The sequence below is a fragment of the Bombus fervidus genome, chromosome 3 (genome assembly GCF_041682495.2).
Source record: "Bombus fervidus isolate BK054 chromosome 3, iyBomFerv1, whole genome shotgun sequence".
Classification (NCBI taxonomy): Eukaryota; Metazoa; Arthropoda; class Insecta; order Hymenoptera; family Apidae; genus Bombus; species Bombus fervidus.
Window position 1 is genome coordinate 16,882,221 of NC_091519.1, and position 14,161 is coordinate 16,896,381.

Below are 14,161 nucleotides of genomic sequence, written 5' to 3' on the forward strand. Positions count from 1 at the left end.
GACGAGCACAATTTTACGTCCGACCACACAGACACTTTGCTTTCTACTTTCGATGAAAGAATTATCAAATTCGACCATTTATCTCTTTATTGCGCCAACCTTCGTCGTTATGTCAATTTATCCACTGCGACATTAATAAATAAATTGGATTCGGCAAACGAACGAGGACGAACGAAGTTTAAAAATAGCAACTGTCTTGTTAAATAATCTACGTTATACATTGCTAATAAAACCTATATCTTGCGCTTCGATAATTCTGTCTTCGTATCTTGAAAAAGAATTTCAAGCGCTCGATCAATCCGCATAGACACGATCGCGCGCGCCAAAATCGAGCACTCTCTCTTTCCAGCGTCCTCTGCTCGTCCTCCCACGATTCCAGGAAGTCGAGATCGTCAGCGATTTACCCACCTGGCCAGAATCGTTCCTTTTTCTCTTATTCGCGATCCCGCGTGCGATGGTGAAGCTGGCCGGCGCTTTTTGCGCAGAACTCCGACTCGAAATGCCAAATTAGACGAAGTCGAGGAAAATACTTGAAAAAAACGAGAGCCAAAAGGAACATCCATCCTTTCCAAGATTATCCTCTCGAACACCGGACGTCGCGACACATGCGAATGTACGACGCTCGCTTGTGAATTTGCCGAACGGAAGATGACTATACGCCGCGTATGATAGCGACATTTATCGTTATTACATTGAAATGAAAGAAAAAAAAAAAAAAAAAAACGAATTGATTCGGCAATGACGGGAGGATGTTGGTCGAGCCGCATCAGAATGACAAAATTACGATTGTTCTTCGTTCCAGCTACTATGTTGCTGTGTTTGATTAAAAGAAATCTCTTTTAATGCGTGTTGCCTTCGTTGAGTATATAATCTTGACCTTGGAGGAATTAGGGGATGTTGATTCAATCCTGACCAATTCAATCGACGATCTTACGATTCATCAAACTAATCCTTGCGTCGTTGATTCATGCCGTTACACAGCAATCATACAAATTTCCAATCAAAAGCTTCGCAATCCTGCATTCACAGAAAACTACCAAGTCACAATTACATTTGCAACAGACGGAATAAAGAAACTCGTTTATTTACTTTATTAAACATATGCCTATTAAGCAGAATATACTTGGTGAAAGGTACTAATTTGACTTTAATGTGAATTTATAATATTGCTGATGGAAATATTAATTCACTGCGTTCTGGATATTGTTACGATATCGAGCAGCAACTTCAGTAACCTTTTAACTTTAAAACTCGTTCAACTCGTAGAATTTGTCTAAAAAAAGAAAAAGCTCATGAATTTATTTATGCGTCTGTGCCTTCCTTATCCCGTGTCTTTTCAACGAACACAATACTCCCGTATCAATGTCAGATAGTCTAACATTCGCGAGGTACAAAGGGTTAATAATATTCAAGAAAACTCGAACAGCACATCAATTATTAAATACATAATGTGAACAGAAACGGTTCAGAGAGGAGTCACAGCTGTAACCGTACGCGAATAATTAAAGCCGAATTTACACTGTTTCATTTTGAAGGAATACGACGCTCTCGAATTCGACCGGTGCTCTCATCCTCGTTTTTATTCGTCCATGACGTGTTCCCGCAAACTGAAACGGTGTAAATTCGGTTTAAGACGCGAACGACGCCACGAAAACTGTGTCCTCTAGTTTTGCATAAAAGTCGATCGGTGATCGATGATCCGGTAGACGAAACTGGTCCGGCGTAGAAGAGAGAACCAGTTCCCTATTCCCTTGGAGGCAACGGGGCCAACAAACAAAGAGGACGCGCACACTAACTCGAAAGAGTCGTAGAAGAGCATTGTTTTAAAGGCAGCGTGGTACCGTGGCCCTTTCTTCTCTCTTCTACGAAGTTACAAGGAGGAACGAGTTCGAGGGCCGGTAGACAAAACTGACCGACCTGGTCGGTTATCCTGCTGGCTGCCGTTGGCTGGCTCTCTTAGTTGGCTTGGTGAACGAGCTGGGCTTTGGTCATTGCCGGCTCGCGACGTGCTGTTATTCTGGGCTCCACTCGGCTATATTTAGACGAGACCACCTTGAGGGAGCTCGAGAGAGCTCGAGTGCTCTCCGCGGACTGCAACCGCAGAGAGGCTTTTCTCTATTGGCCGATCGTGTGCGTTAGTTGTGCAACAAGCGTTCGCGATCCTTTGGAAACGCGATCGAGGAATTCCTGCCCACGCTCTTTTTCCACGTCGCTCCTTTTTCATCGTACTTGCTCTCTAGCCGACCTCGCCGTGCATTTAGGTACACAGTGGCTCGCGAAAGCTATCTGAACGCTCGTACAAATTATTTACGAATCTATCGTTGTCTAATGTCTCGTACGAAACTTTTCCAGATTCTGAGATTTCATTAGCACCGTAACTAGATCCCAATATCATAATTGTATTTTCGAGTTTCCGAAAATTTGTACAGACGCTATTGGATATTTAGTACAAGAATACACGCGTCTCTCATAAATGTATATATTTTAAACATTCGTCTAATTCTAATTGAAGCAACGTTGAGCAGTTGTTCAAATAATACCAGCTCGGCTAAACATATACTCAGATAATCAGACGTTAACAATGAAGTTTTTTTCGTATAAATGGAATTCGTACTAACAGAGTTCTACTATGGCAGAGTCGCAAACTGCTGTATATTGCATCGTTAGTCGTATATATATATATGTGTGTGTGTGTGTGTAGCTATCGAATCACATATCGTCTATCGTATCATAGTTCCCCGTTAACTCGCAAAATCGTCGCCATAAACCAGTAGCAACAAAGTGTCCGTTTCGATGCTGTCTCATCGCGAATTCCTCGTGGCACTTTTTTAAATTTATACCCTACTGTTTTATAATTGTTTGCGGTATCCATAAAACATGAACCGCGGATATTTCATCTTTCCGCCGGGCACCGATCCACGTCGTTGCTCAAAATTATGCCTCTAAACTCGTCTTTACATCGGGATAGGCAACGCACGTTGCGTCCCGGTGCATCGACAGCGGTCGTGCCAGCTGAATAACAATCGAGCAATCCATCGGTGTCTCATCTCGCGAGCCAGTTTAATCGCGCGAATCGATCCTTGCCCCGGCTTAAATCGCGATACTATCAATCGACGACTAAAAATAACAAAGCGTGCCACTAGCTCGTTGTTCCTCGATTGCTCTTCCTGTTTGCGTAAGACGGAAGTCACACCTGAGAACGAAGAAGGGAGTTCTATGGAGAGGAAGTTAAGAACGTGTCGGAATATTAATCTCGTGTTTAAATCTGTCCAGAACATCGACGAGTGTCAACAATATCGTGAAACGGCCAAGGATCGACCCAGAAGCCAGGTGCCTTCGTTTGCGCAAACTGCACCGATGAGTCACTCTAAATCGGTTACCTTGAGTATCTAGATAAATAAAAACGGATAAGAATTTTTTCTTATCTATTTTAAGCAAACAAGGATAGTGACTTTGTTTCCTTTTTTTCTTTTTTTCTCCAATTACTCGTTATTTGTAAGTTTGGTATATCTGAACCTCGATAATCCCTATCAGATTACAATTTTCTCAGTTCTCAGAGATACAAACTTTCTCTATCTCTGGCACGTGTCTAAGTGCGTTATTTTATTTCTATAAACGGAACTCGCATAGAAGCCCATCATTTGCATGTCAAAATTTACCTCTACAGGTCAAACTTTGCTCACCGCTGCCTCTACAACTCTAAACTATATTATATTATATTGTATATATATATAAAAATAAATTATTATTTATGTTTGCAAATAAATAGCTGATCTCTAAAAGTTGAATTTGCTTCTCTTCGAACTGCTACGATTCGAAAGATACTAATCACTGTACAAAGCTTCTATAAGCCGTCCTCGTTCGTTAATTTTCTGTTCACCGAAAACCTCGATAAGACAAAACCTGCATAAATCCGAGGTCCGACCGTACAACGGAAGTACTATCTATCGTGAAGCAACAGTTATAAATAGGCAGATCGTTTTAAGAGATAGGACTTACGAAGAAATCATTACTATAACGCAAAGTGGTAATTTCACAAGTCTATAAAAACATACAAATTTCCCACTTTCCCTTTCGTGGTATAAATTATTCCACGTTCCGAGTTGGACAGGTAGCACCGGATTTAACAAATCGGAGAATCGATCGAGTATCCTGGACACGATCGGTTTTCGTGCGAAGTAAACGAGTGGACGTGTCTTCTCGCGGCGAAGGTGACAAGCGACAACGGTAACGTTGTGCCAGAAATACCTTTTCTTCCCGATACGACACGGCGAAGCTACCGCGAGTCACAGAACGGAAAGATCGCTTCCCGGAATTCGCGAGCGTGTGAACGGATCACGTCCTGGCCCGTTAATGGTGGCTATTAGTGTTCTCGAGGGAGACCGTTTACGTGCACCAGGATCTTGCCAAACGACACGCTCCGTGTCGCAGATAAATTCGTTGCTCTCTTCCCGACCGGTGAAACGTACCGGGAGCCTCTTTATCTTGAATATCAATCGATAATCCTTCGGCTCGTTAACTCTCTCCATTTCTCGTTGTTCCTCCTTTCTTCTCTTTTCTATTCCATACGCCTCTGCGTTAAGCGGCGTCCTCACTGAACCAACAACGAGAAACATTTTATCCGTGTTCCATGTTTCTTGAAAAAGTTGCTGTTGGGTGCTCGTTTCGCGTTCGGAGCGATAAACATCCACAGAGACAAATGTCCACAGTGCGTACAATTTACCGATTATTTCACAACTAAGAATTGTCTCGCGGTTAGTTCCCAAATCCTTGGAACAGGTTGCATCGATACGAATAAAATGTTTCCGCAAATTGATATCCGTTGGTTACCGTTTGCAACTGGTTTCGAACGAAAAGAATGTTCGTTGTTGGATCGCTAATGACGCGGTTCTAAGTTGACTAGCCTCTTGGGCTATCCATAGACAACGCCTCAACCGGCTACGATGAAAAGTATCATTTTCTTTCACCTGGTAACGCACGCTTTGTCGGTGAAAACGCGATGTTAACGACAAAAAGATACGAAGAGGAAGGGAGGGAGAGAAAGAATGGCTCATTGAACGAGCGAATTCTTTCCAGGGAATTAGAAAGCAGCAGCCAGGGAGAAGCTACGGCGCGGTCGCTATTAGATAATTGAACTTGAAGTCGCGAGACGTTGCCTTAACTCCAATTAAGCTTCTGGCCGCTTTCAGATTATCTCCGGGAACGTTCTCTCCTATCTCTGTCTGCATAGCGGAAAGATCTGCCTCGGACGAGTGTTCGTCGTTCGTTTCATCGGCATAACTTCCTAAATTATGCCGTTAATGCGCGCTATTCTGGATTCCACGGTGATCGTTGATGGCCTCGGCCAGAGGAGCAGCTTTCTCGATAAGGGTGCTCGTTAAACAGGGTAGGACGGCTCGTATCGTCGGCGCTGGTCGTTTCTGATCGCGCGATCGTTCGAGTTTTATTAAGTGACACCATACGCCGACGTCTTCCGCCAATTAAACAGCCCGCTGACGGATAATTAAGGGAAGCCAGGTGAACAAGATGGCCGAGAAAACGTAACACGTTCCTTCGGTAATCACGTCGTTTCCTCGGTCTTACGCAATCGTTATGGTTAAGCAGGATAAACATAACGAACGGAGAGTAAGCGGAAAGTAAAGATCGTGGTTACGTTTCATCGGTTTCTTATGGCGTATAAACTTGTTATGAAATACACAGCTAGAATATTCGAGTTGGTTAGTATCGTTTTGGTTCGCTGTTAATATGATTCGTGTCAATAAGCAACAGGGTTGATACTTGTTTCTAGTTTCTAGTGAATTACGATCCACTCGAAAAGATCGTAAATCCACCAGTATATTCCTATTCCAGATCGTTACGAGGTCGAGTTTATTTCTTCTTTAAACATCGGTTTTATATTCGCGTGGCGAGTCCACTTCGAAGTCGGATTTCGCAGCGTCCGCTTATCGACTTGCGAAATATCTGCGCGTCCGTGTTTGCCACGCATTCCGCTGCAACCATCGATCGGGAATGAATTTTATTCAGAGAGATCAGAGATGTCGAATGATATTTAGATCAGGCGTATTTATATTTAGCCTCGTGCCACGCGCACGACTGCGTTCCGGCATAAACATAACACAGCTTATTTACTAATTCAACTGTGATATACATTCTAATTTGAGGAATGAAAAGCAGAATGTTGTAACTAACGGCTTTACGGTAGGCTAATAGGCATCAGACCAAGGGCATTTCTGTTTCCAGTTTTAATACATAAATACACGAGCGTCAGATTTTTCTATCAGCGTTTTAATTTGTCAGCGATAAATTACATTTTATTTCGAACTTTAACTACCGAAAGGTATTAATAAAAGTTTTAATAATTCAGCTACTATGTAAAAATGAATTTGGAGAGTCGAGCAAATTTCCATAATACACGAAGGACTCATGGGACTTTCGCAATCAGTTCGCTTCGCGCGGGAGATTTATTGACCGAGAAAGGTGTTCACAAATTGTGTCCAACAAACGGTACCCGGGTCTAAAAATACATTTCTAAACCGGAGAATCATTGCGGCGGCCCTGTTCACGAGAACGCGTGTAGCGACGGCAACGTGGTGGGGGATACACAACTCTTTACGCACGGGCGCATGCGTACGGACGAGAATCACGCGGAGCGCAGGCTCGAACGCTGTGCGCGCCTTGGTAGGGGAACCGCGCACACAGAAACAGGGCGGTGCTTTCATTTATTCATAAATCAACAGCGTCTATTTATAGCCCCGACGGACAAATAGCGATAGTTGTGTGTTAGCGCGCAAGCTCGATTGCGTGCGGCCGACGTTGTATCCTTGAATGGCGAAACAATCGAATGGAAATTAATGCGACCCGATGAAAAATTAAACGGACCTCGACACCCGGCTCTCACTTTGCACCGTCTCTTCCTTGAGCACGTGGACAACTTTTAGCGCGACTAAACGCGCTGGTTTCCTTCGGTCATGGTCGTACACTGGTATCTACTCCGCCGTCTACTACTCGTATCTATTCATTTTTTGCTCCGACGTTTTTTTTTTACTTTGTTTACTATTAATACGCTATCGGTTTAGGCTTAATATCAAAATAATTCGCTCTTGCGTTACAAGATCCATCGTCCGAGATTAAAACCATCCAAGGCGGATCTCAAGGACTGAGAATGGGAAATTGCGAGAATAATCTTTAAGCGTAGTTTCACAGAGTCTATATACATACTTTCTTGCCATTATGTGATCAATGAATAATTTTGTTGCGAACATCCAAAGAATTTCCTGCCTGAGAAACTCAGTTTCTCAAGTTTCAGATGACTCAAGTTTTGAAATACACGTGCAATATATTCAATAACTTTCGCGAGAACAATCAACGACTCGAGTCTTTAAATAGAAAAACGCGTGGACCGCGTTTGGAAAGTGCTGCATCTCGTTAAAATGTCGCAATGTAAAGAGCAAAACGGAACTCGAGCGATCCACACGGATCGGTTCTCCAGTGGGTGTCGATGGCCGATACGATGTGTATATGCACAACTTTGGCTGCAAGTCTCAAGAAGAGCATATACGTAAGGATGGTGTAGGCTCGTATATATGGGACGGGACATAAGAGGGAGAGAAAGAGGGAGTGAGAGAAAGAGCATGGAGATGGGAAGTTGGCCGGAACGGTGATGCCGGCGGTGGCTGCTGGTGTGTCGATCGGTTGTAGCTGGTTCGTTCAGTCTGTCGCTTGGCAAAGCAATAGCCCAGGCTAAATATAGCCTGGCGATAAACATAGGCAGTTAGTGGAGCCACGGTGTGTATAGCGGCGTCGGTATCCTTGGTTATACTCGAATGACGCCGGATACACGAGTCTCTCTCGTAACGCCGTGGGATTTCGGTTCTACCTGACAAGCCATTCAAGAATTCCGACCAGACCGGGGGCATAACAGTGAACGGGCCGGGCAAACACTGTTTCGCTGCCGACGTACAGTGTGTTAAAACGATCGTTTGACCGCGAAAAAGTCACAGGCCATTGTGCAGACTAACATCGTTTATAGCGCTTAACTATTTGATTTACTACATTTATTTTCATCTTTCTAACGCAACATATAAATACCTACAAAATCTACTTACAAAATCTTTCTCTACAAAATAAACGACACGTGAAACTATTCATTGAAAATGTCGCCTTTTACGAAAAGGATCATTGACTTCTAATTTCTATTCTTCGAGACAATAAGAGATTACCGATCTCTGTATACCTGTTAGTGTATTCAAATAATTTCCTTAGAAATATAGACATTTAAAAGCAAAATCAAGAATTGGTAAAGGAAAAAATCATCCAAGTTGTCGCTTTTTCGCAACCGTCTTCGAAAACACGGTGATGGTAACCGACCGTGGAAATTGGAAGTCGATGCGGCGTGTCTCGATGTAATTAGCGTTTTCGACTGTCGTGTGTTGGCCAGGCAAAGCCGACGTTAACGCTCGGTATATGGTAATGGGTAATTAATATTGCATGACGCGTGTCCGAGCTGTTGAACTTTCCACGTGGAATTCGTCGCCGCGATTTCGTATCTGCTCTGCTCTGGAATGTGATCCGGGATTAATGTGCATTCGTTTACGGAACGTAGTTTCCTTCTCGTTTTTTTTCACTTTTTTTTTTTTTTTTTTTTTTGTTGGTATGATACAGTATGGTATAGCAGAGAATGGTGGTTGGTTATTAGTAGAACTAGTTGTATTGTGCGCACTTAAATATAGGTGATTGTAATTATAACCCTTTCACGCTCGACGTTGGATACACGAGACGGCGTATCGTAGCAAATTATTAAGTAAACGTATTTCCTCGTTTTCTAGAATAAATAATAAAGACGTTTCTTCCGTGGAGAATTCATCGGGAATTTATATCTTCTAATAATCGACGATAGTCAATAAAGAAAGGAATGTTCACACATCCGAAGAAATATTATAGATTTTATCTCGACAAAACATTGAAATTAACATTTTCGCCTTCCATGCTGTATACATATAACAATTTTGGTGCGTTACGTCTTATTTACAAGAACACCAAGGAAAATATATTCCTAATTTTCAATACAATCGATATAAATAATGGATGAAGCCTAAAAGTTGTACGAAAACACTTGTTTCCATTTTTATGATTGTCGCGCGGGTCGTAGCAAGTTGGACTCGAACGATTTTACGGTTTTCTTTGGACGGTGACGAAAGCCGTCGGAACGAAGAGTATTCTCTCCTTCCTTGATTCGATTCGCGTTTCTCGACAAAGCAATACCCGATCTAAATATAGTCGACCCGATAAACACAGACACTTGGACATATTCTCGCCTGATAACGGATAGTCGCTGTAATACGGTTGCTGTAATATCGTTCACACCGCCGTAATACTACATGATTTACGCTGTTTTCGTGCCGCGATTACCAGTAAATATTGACAGACGCTGATACGGCTCGTTCAAATCTACACAAAAAGGAGCCATCTTTCAGTCAGCAACGAATACACACGCACGCACACATGCGCGCGCGGGCGTCGCACAGATAACAGCATATTTGTACAAAGAATGTTTTTTCTTAAACAAAGGATTTTCTTCAAACCGAGTACGAAATAAAAGAGAAAGAGGGATTTGTCATGTTTCGAGCCTCGGTCTCCTACCAGATAACAAGTTTCGTCGCGTTGTTCGCTGAATCGTCTCGGATCCAGAACAATTATAAACCAGAAATAAACGGACGAGCGAATTCCTGTACGATCACGTAAACGCGCGACATACATGCGACTTAAAAATACATATTTTGCAACAATAAATTGCGTCACGCGACGACAACTCTTTTTTCTATGGAATTCCACGGTTGCTTTCAAGGCAATACGATGTCAAAAGAAGAAGAAGAAAAAAAAAAGAGAAAGGAGAGGAAAGAAACAAACAAATAGAGGAACACGTACAGAAAAAAAGAAGAAGAAGAAATGGTATACGAGACTGTTTCCTGGAACAGTTTTAGCCACAACATTGAACGGACACGCGGACTGTTTCGCAAATTATCGGTCCTGCTGCACGGAAATTATATTTGGAATCGCGGCATTAGGCTTAACGCGACGATAGAACGAACTTAGCCGACGACAAATTAAGGCGATTGCGACCGAGCCGTTGTAGCTCGTTAAATCGCACGCACTTCGCGTATCGCGGGGAGCCATTTGAAAGCGCCGCTTGTATGCGCCCACCGCTCCGCGCAAGATTTTGCCAAGATCTCCGTGGTACCCGTTAATTCGAACCGTTCTGCCTCGTCTACAACGTAGACCGCCATTCCATGAATACTTTTTCTTTGCTTTATCCCATATTTCTCGCTGTTAAATTCGTCCAAAAATATTAAAGGGCTCGGGGCTTATTCTTTTGTACATAAAAATAGTCGTTTTCAGCGTCGTCGCGATCGTTCAATGGTTCCCTTTCTGTGGATCAAGTGGAAGAAAAGGAACGTGCTCTGTCGCGTAAGCAAAACGGGAAAGTGGCACAAATCACTCGAAGAAACAACGACACGCAATTGCAGAGAAAATGAAAACCAATGGCGCCGCGGTTATTCGTAAATAGAAATACATAGTACTAGGAAGTTTGACGATCTCGTTATCGCGACATGATGTACGAGCAGTAAAATTCGACCTTAACGCTAATTCCTCTGTGCATCACGATGGCAACGGCTGGTAGACTTACATAGGAAAATATTTCTCCGACCACGTGCCTCGGAATAATCGTCTCAGGAACTCGACTAGGAATTATCTTCCGCTCGATTCCATTGCATCGTTCGCTCGACGATCTTTAAATATTCTTTATTTTTTCCGGCGTATCAAATATTTCCATAAACAAAAGAGTCTGACCTCGTAGAGGAAAAAGAAAGAAAAAAAAAAAAAAAGAAAAGAAAAAGAAAAAAAGTGGAGAAAAAAAGTAGAAGATACGTCGAACGGCGTTTACAACGTTTTTAGATAAATAGAGCACGATTCGAGGCGCGAACTTTCCACGCGACCAAGATGGCCAAACGTGCTGATCACGTGCTCGAATCTGCGGATAAGCTCTCGCGACACGACGAAGAAATTCGTTTATCTGCGTGCCAGAAGCGAGCCACGAACGACGTCGTGTCGTAAAACGAGGGAAGAACAACGCCGGTCGACCATACATTCTTGTTGACCGAATGAATACGCGTCGGTACGCCGGGCCCATAATTGGTGCCGGCCAATTAAGGGTTAATTGAGTGTATTTTTGCCTGAAACCAGCCGCGTCGTCGTTACTTAAGGCGGCACCCACATTAAACTCGAGTCCGACGCTTGCTTGCTTGCTTGCTTTCCGTTCGCTCGTTCCCTGCACCAACGGTCGAAATAACGTGCCTCCTTGTCTATATACGAAGACTACTTTGTGCCTTGCACCCCCTCGTTGTCGCGGTGCGACCAACGCGATTATCCGGCCATCGATTTATTCGCTGTACGTTAACCTTTTTATGGGTGTCAACCGACCGTGTGTGCATATGCGGAAAAAAGGTGAATGCCGGCTTTACAGCGAGCTGACACGTGCTTGCACCGTGTCGTTAAGCGATTCTTTCTTTCGTTTTTGGTCGATCTTTGTTGCCGGTACCGGCAACGCTCGTTAAAGGCAAATTTCCTGTCGTGAATAGTTGTTTCCGAAGGGTAACACGAAGAAAGGAACGGACTGTACATTACGGCGGAACGAAAAAAATCAAAATTACGTAACTATCTCGTAATAGCGAAAAGAAGTTGCCTCTACTCTAGCGGATTAAGCATGCGAAAGAAAACTTGCGCGAAACGTATATTCCACGTGTTCCAAGGATTTCTACCGAAACAAAGAAACGGTTCAAAACAAACGAATACATTCCACTGAGATTTTTCGTATATGATATTCTCACTATTCGTGGCGTTTCGATTTTAATTCGTTTCGACGTTCTTATCTTTGTTATATCGTTGATCGTATACTATGTTCGCAAAATAATGAATAAATAAATCATTCGACGGACGAATGTTCCGCGCTAATATTAGGCCACGAATTGGTCCAAGCGGTTCCCGCGGCACTTCGTCGTCGGCGGCTAATTCGAACAGCGATCCTTGAACGCTGACAGCGAGTCGCAGCCAAGGTTAAAAAACACGTTAGTCACGTTCGATCGGAGCGTGTGCCGTGAATCACATGGTACACAATCGGGAAAACTAGAATGTCTTAGGTGGGATTCGAGATCATCATGGACGATATCCTCCATTATCGGCGACAGTCCTATTACAAGCTATCGCGCTTTTCATAAAGTATTCGACATACCGATCGATAAACGAACGATTCACGCACCGATAATACGAGTCTACTGCTCCGTTCTTTCTTCCTTCCATCGACCATTTAAATTTCAAAACATTCGATGTAGGGAAAAAAATAAAGAAAAATTCTAGATCGAAATACGGATTAGCAAATGAACCAGTTTTTGCACGGTTCGATGGGAAAGCGACTCAACTTCGCGAAGGGATTTCTGCGTAAATATTAATTAATCCTGTTGACGCGATATTACGTTACGAGTTCGTTCTCTCTCTCTCTCTCTCTCTTTCTTCCTGCTGTTCGAGAGCAGACACGAGCCGCCAATGACGGAGCAAACGAGCAACCAGCCAGCCACCGACGTGCCTGTGAAACCAGTATTTTTTTCTTTTTTCTCTTCTCACACTCTATTCGCTCTTTTATTCCCGCCCGCTAAAAATAGAGCCTACTCCAGTAAAAACGACCGCGTTGTGTTTCTCCTCTGGCCGTGATGAATGGATCGTTCCCCGATGCCTTCTCTCTAATTCTGAACACCGCACGGACCATTTCAAACCGCGTGTCCGTAATGCACGTATGCATACTCTGGTTGCAACTCCATCTCCGATCGACTTTAATCCCGCGAGCTTTCGTTCCAATCCACGTTATGTAAAAACCAATTGACCCATTTATCGGAAAACTATGCTCGTTGTCGACCTATTGCCTCTGCCAACGAACGTCCCTTTCAGACGAGAATTTCTTCTTCCCTTCTGTCGAGAATTTTAGAACAAAAAGGAATTTAGTATTTTAAGAATAAAATTGAGACGACGCTTTTACAGATTGCTCGTATTGGAGAAATTTTCTAAAAATAGAAGAAATGACCGAAAGAACGGAACAGGGTTAACACAGTGAGATACGTTTGAGCTGGATTCTCGGAGAGTGTGCGGGGCTCCTTCGTTTCAAGGGGGAATTATCCATTAGTCTTTCTTAAAACCTCGACAGGATACCGTGAACTTGACACTGTAAATTAGTGCCAGTCTTCGTGAACAGCAAACTTTGCTTCGTTACAAATGAAAAAAACTTCTTCTATGTGTTTAAAAGTATCAATTATCTAACGAGATAGAGTACCATAATTCTAATGAGACCACAAATTTGTCATTCGTTGCTAACAGTTGTACATCTTTTGGCCAAACTGTTCGCCTTATTCGTTGTTTTATATTAAACTACGTTTGTTTCTTCACTAAATAGCATCGAAATAAAAAGATGGAGATAAAAATACTCGTCATATTCTTCTTCCGCGATCTTCGATCACATCTATTACCACAAATATAAAGAACGAGTCGCAAACAAATAATTCTGAATAGAAAATAATTACTTCCGTAAACCACGAATAAAGAGCTCATACATCGTCGAACAGTTGGACGATAGATTAAGACAATTATCGACAATCTCTTTAGATTATCGATAGAGGGATACAAAAACAAGCCGCATTCTTTCTGAATATAAAATAATTTCATTGACCACAAATCATCGTCGAATGTCTGAGCGATGAATGCAGCATTATCGATGAATTTCTCAACGTTATATCATCCGCATTAGCGTTGCGTAATAAGCTTGGGCCTTGCGGGCGGCTAATCGAGGCGCGTGCACGTATTTTCCCGATAAAAAGGATAAGAAGATAATCAGTGCATGTATGCGCGTGCATGCACCAGGTTAATTTTACGTAATATCAGGAGGACGTTTATATTCTCGCGGGCCGATCGACGACGGGACTCTCCTCGGCCAGTGGCGCGTCCGGTCGCTCGTAAATTCCTCACGCTATCGCGATATATTTAACTCGGCGATAATGTAGCAAACAAATCGTATCGTTTCGCGCGGAACCGGTATTCTCACGCTCTGTTCAGCTCGTCCGCG

The 14,161-nt window shown here is 43.0% G+C and overlaps 1 protein-coding gene across 3 annotated transcripts in view; it reads right to left on the bottom strand.

The window, feature by feature from the left end:
- Window positions 1–14,161, bottom strand: part of LOC139985353 (receptor-type guanylate cyclase Gyc76C) — a 76,801-nt gene that overhangs the window by 10,428 nt on the left and 52,212 nt on the right. The gene's annotated exons all lie outside the window — the stretch shown is intronic.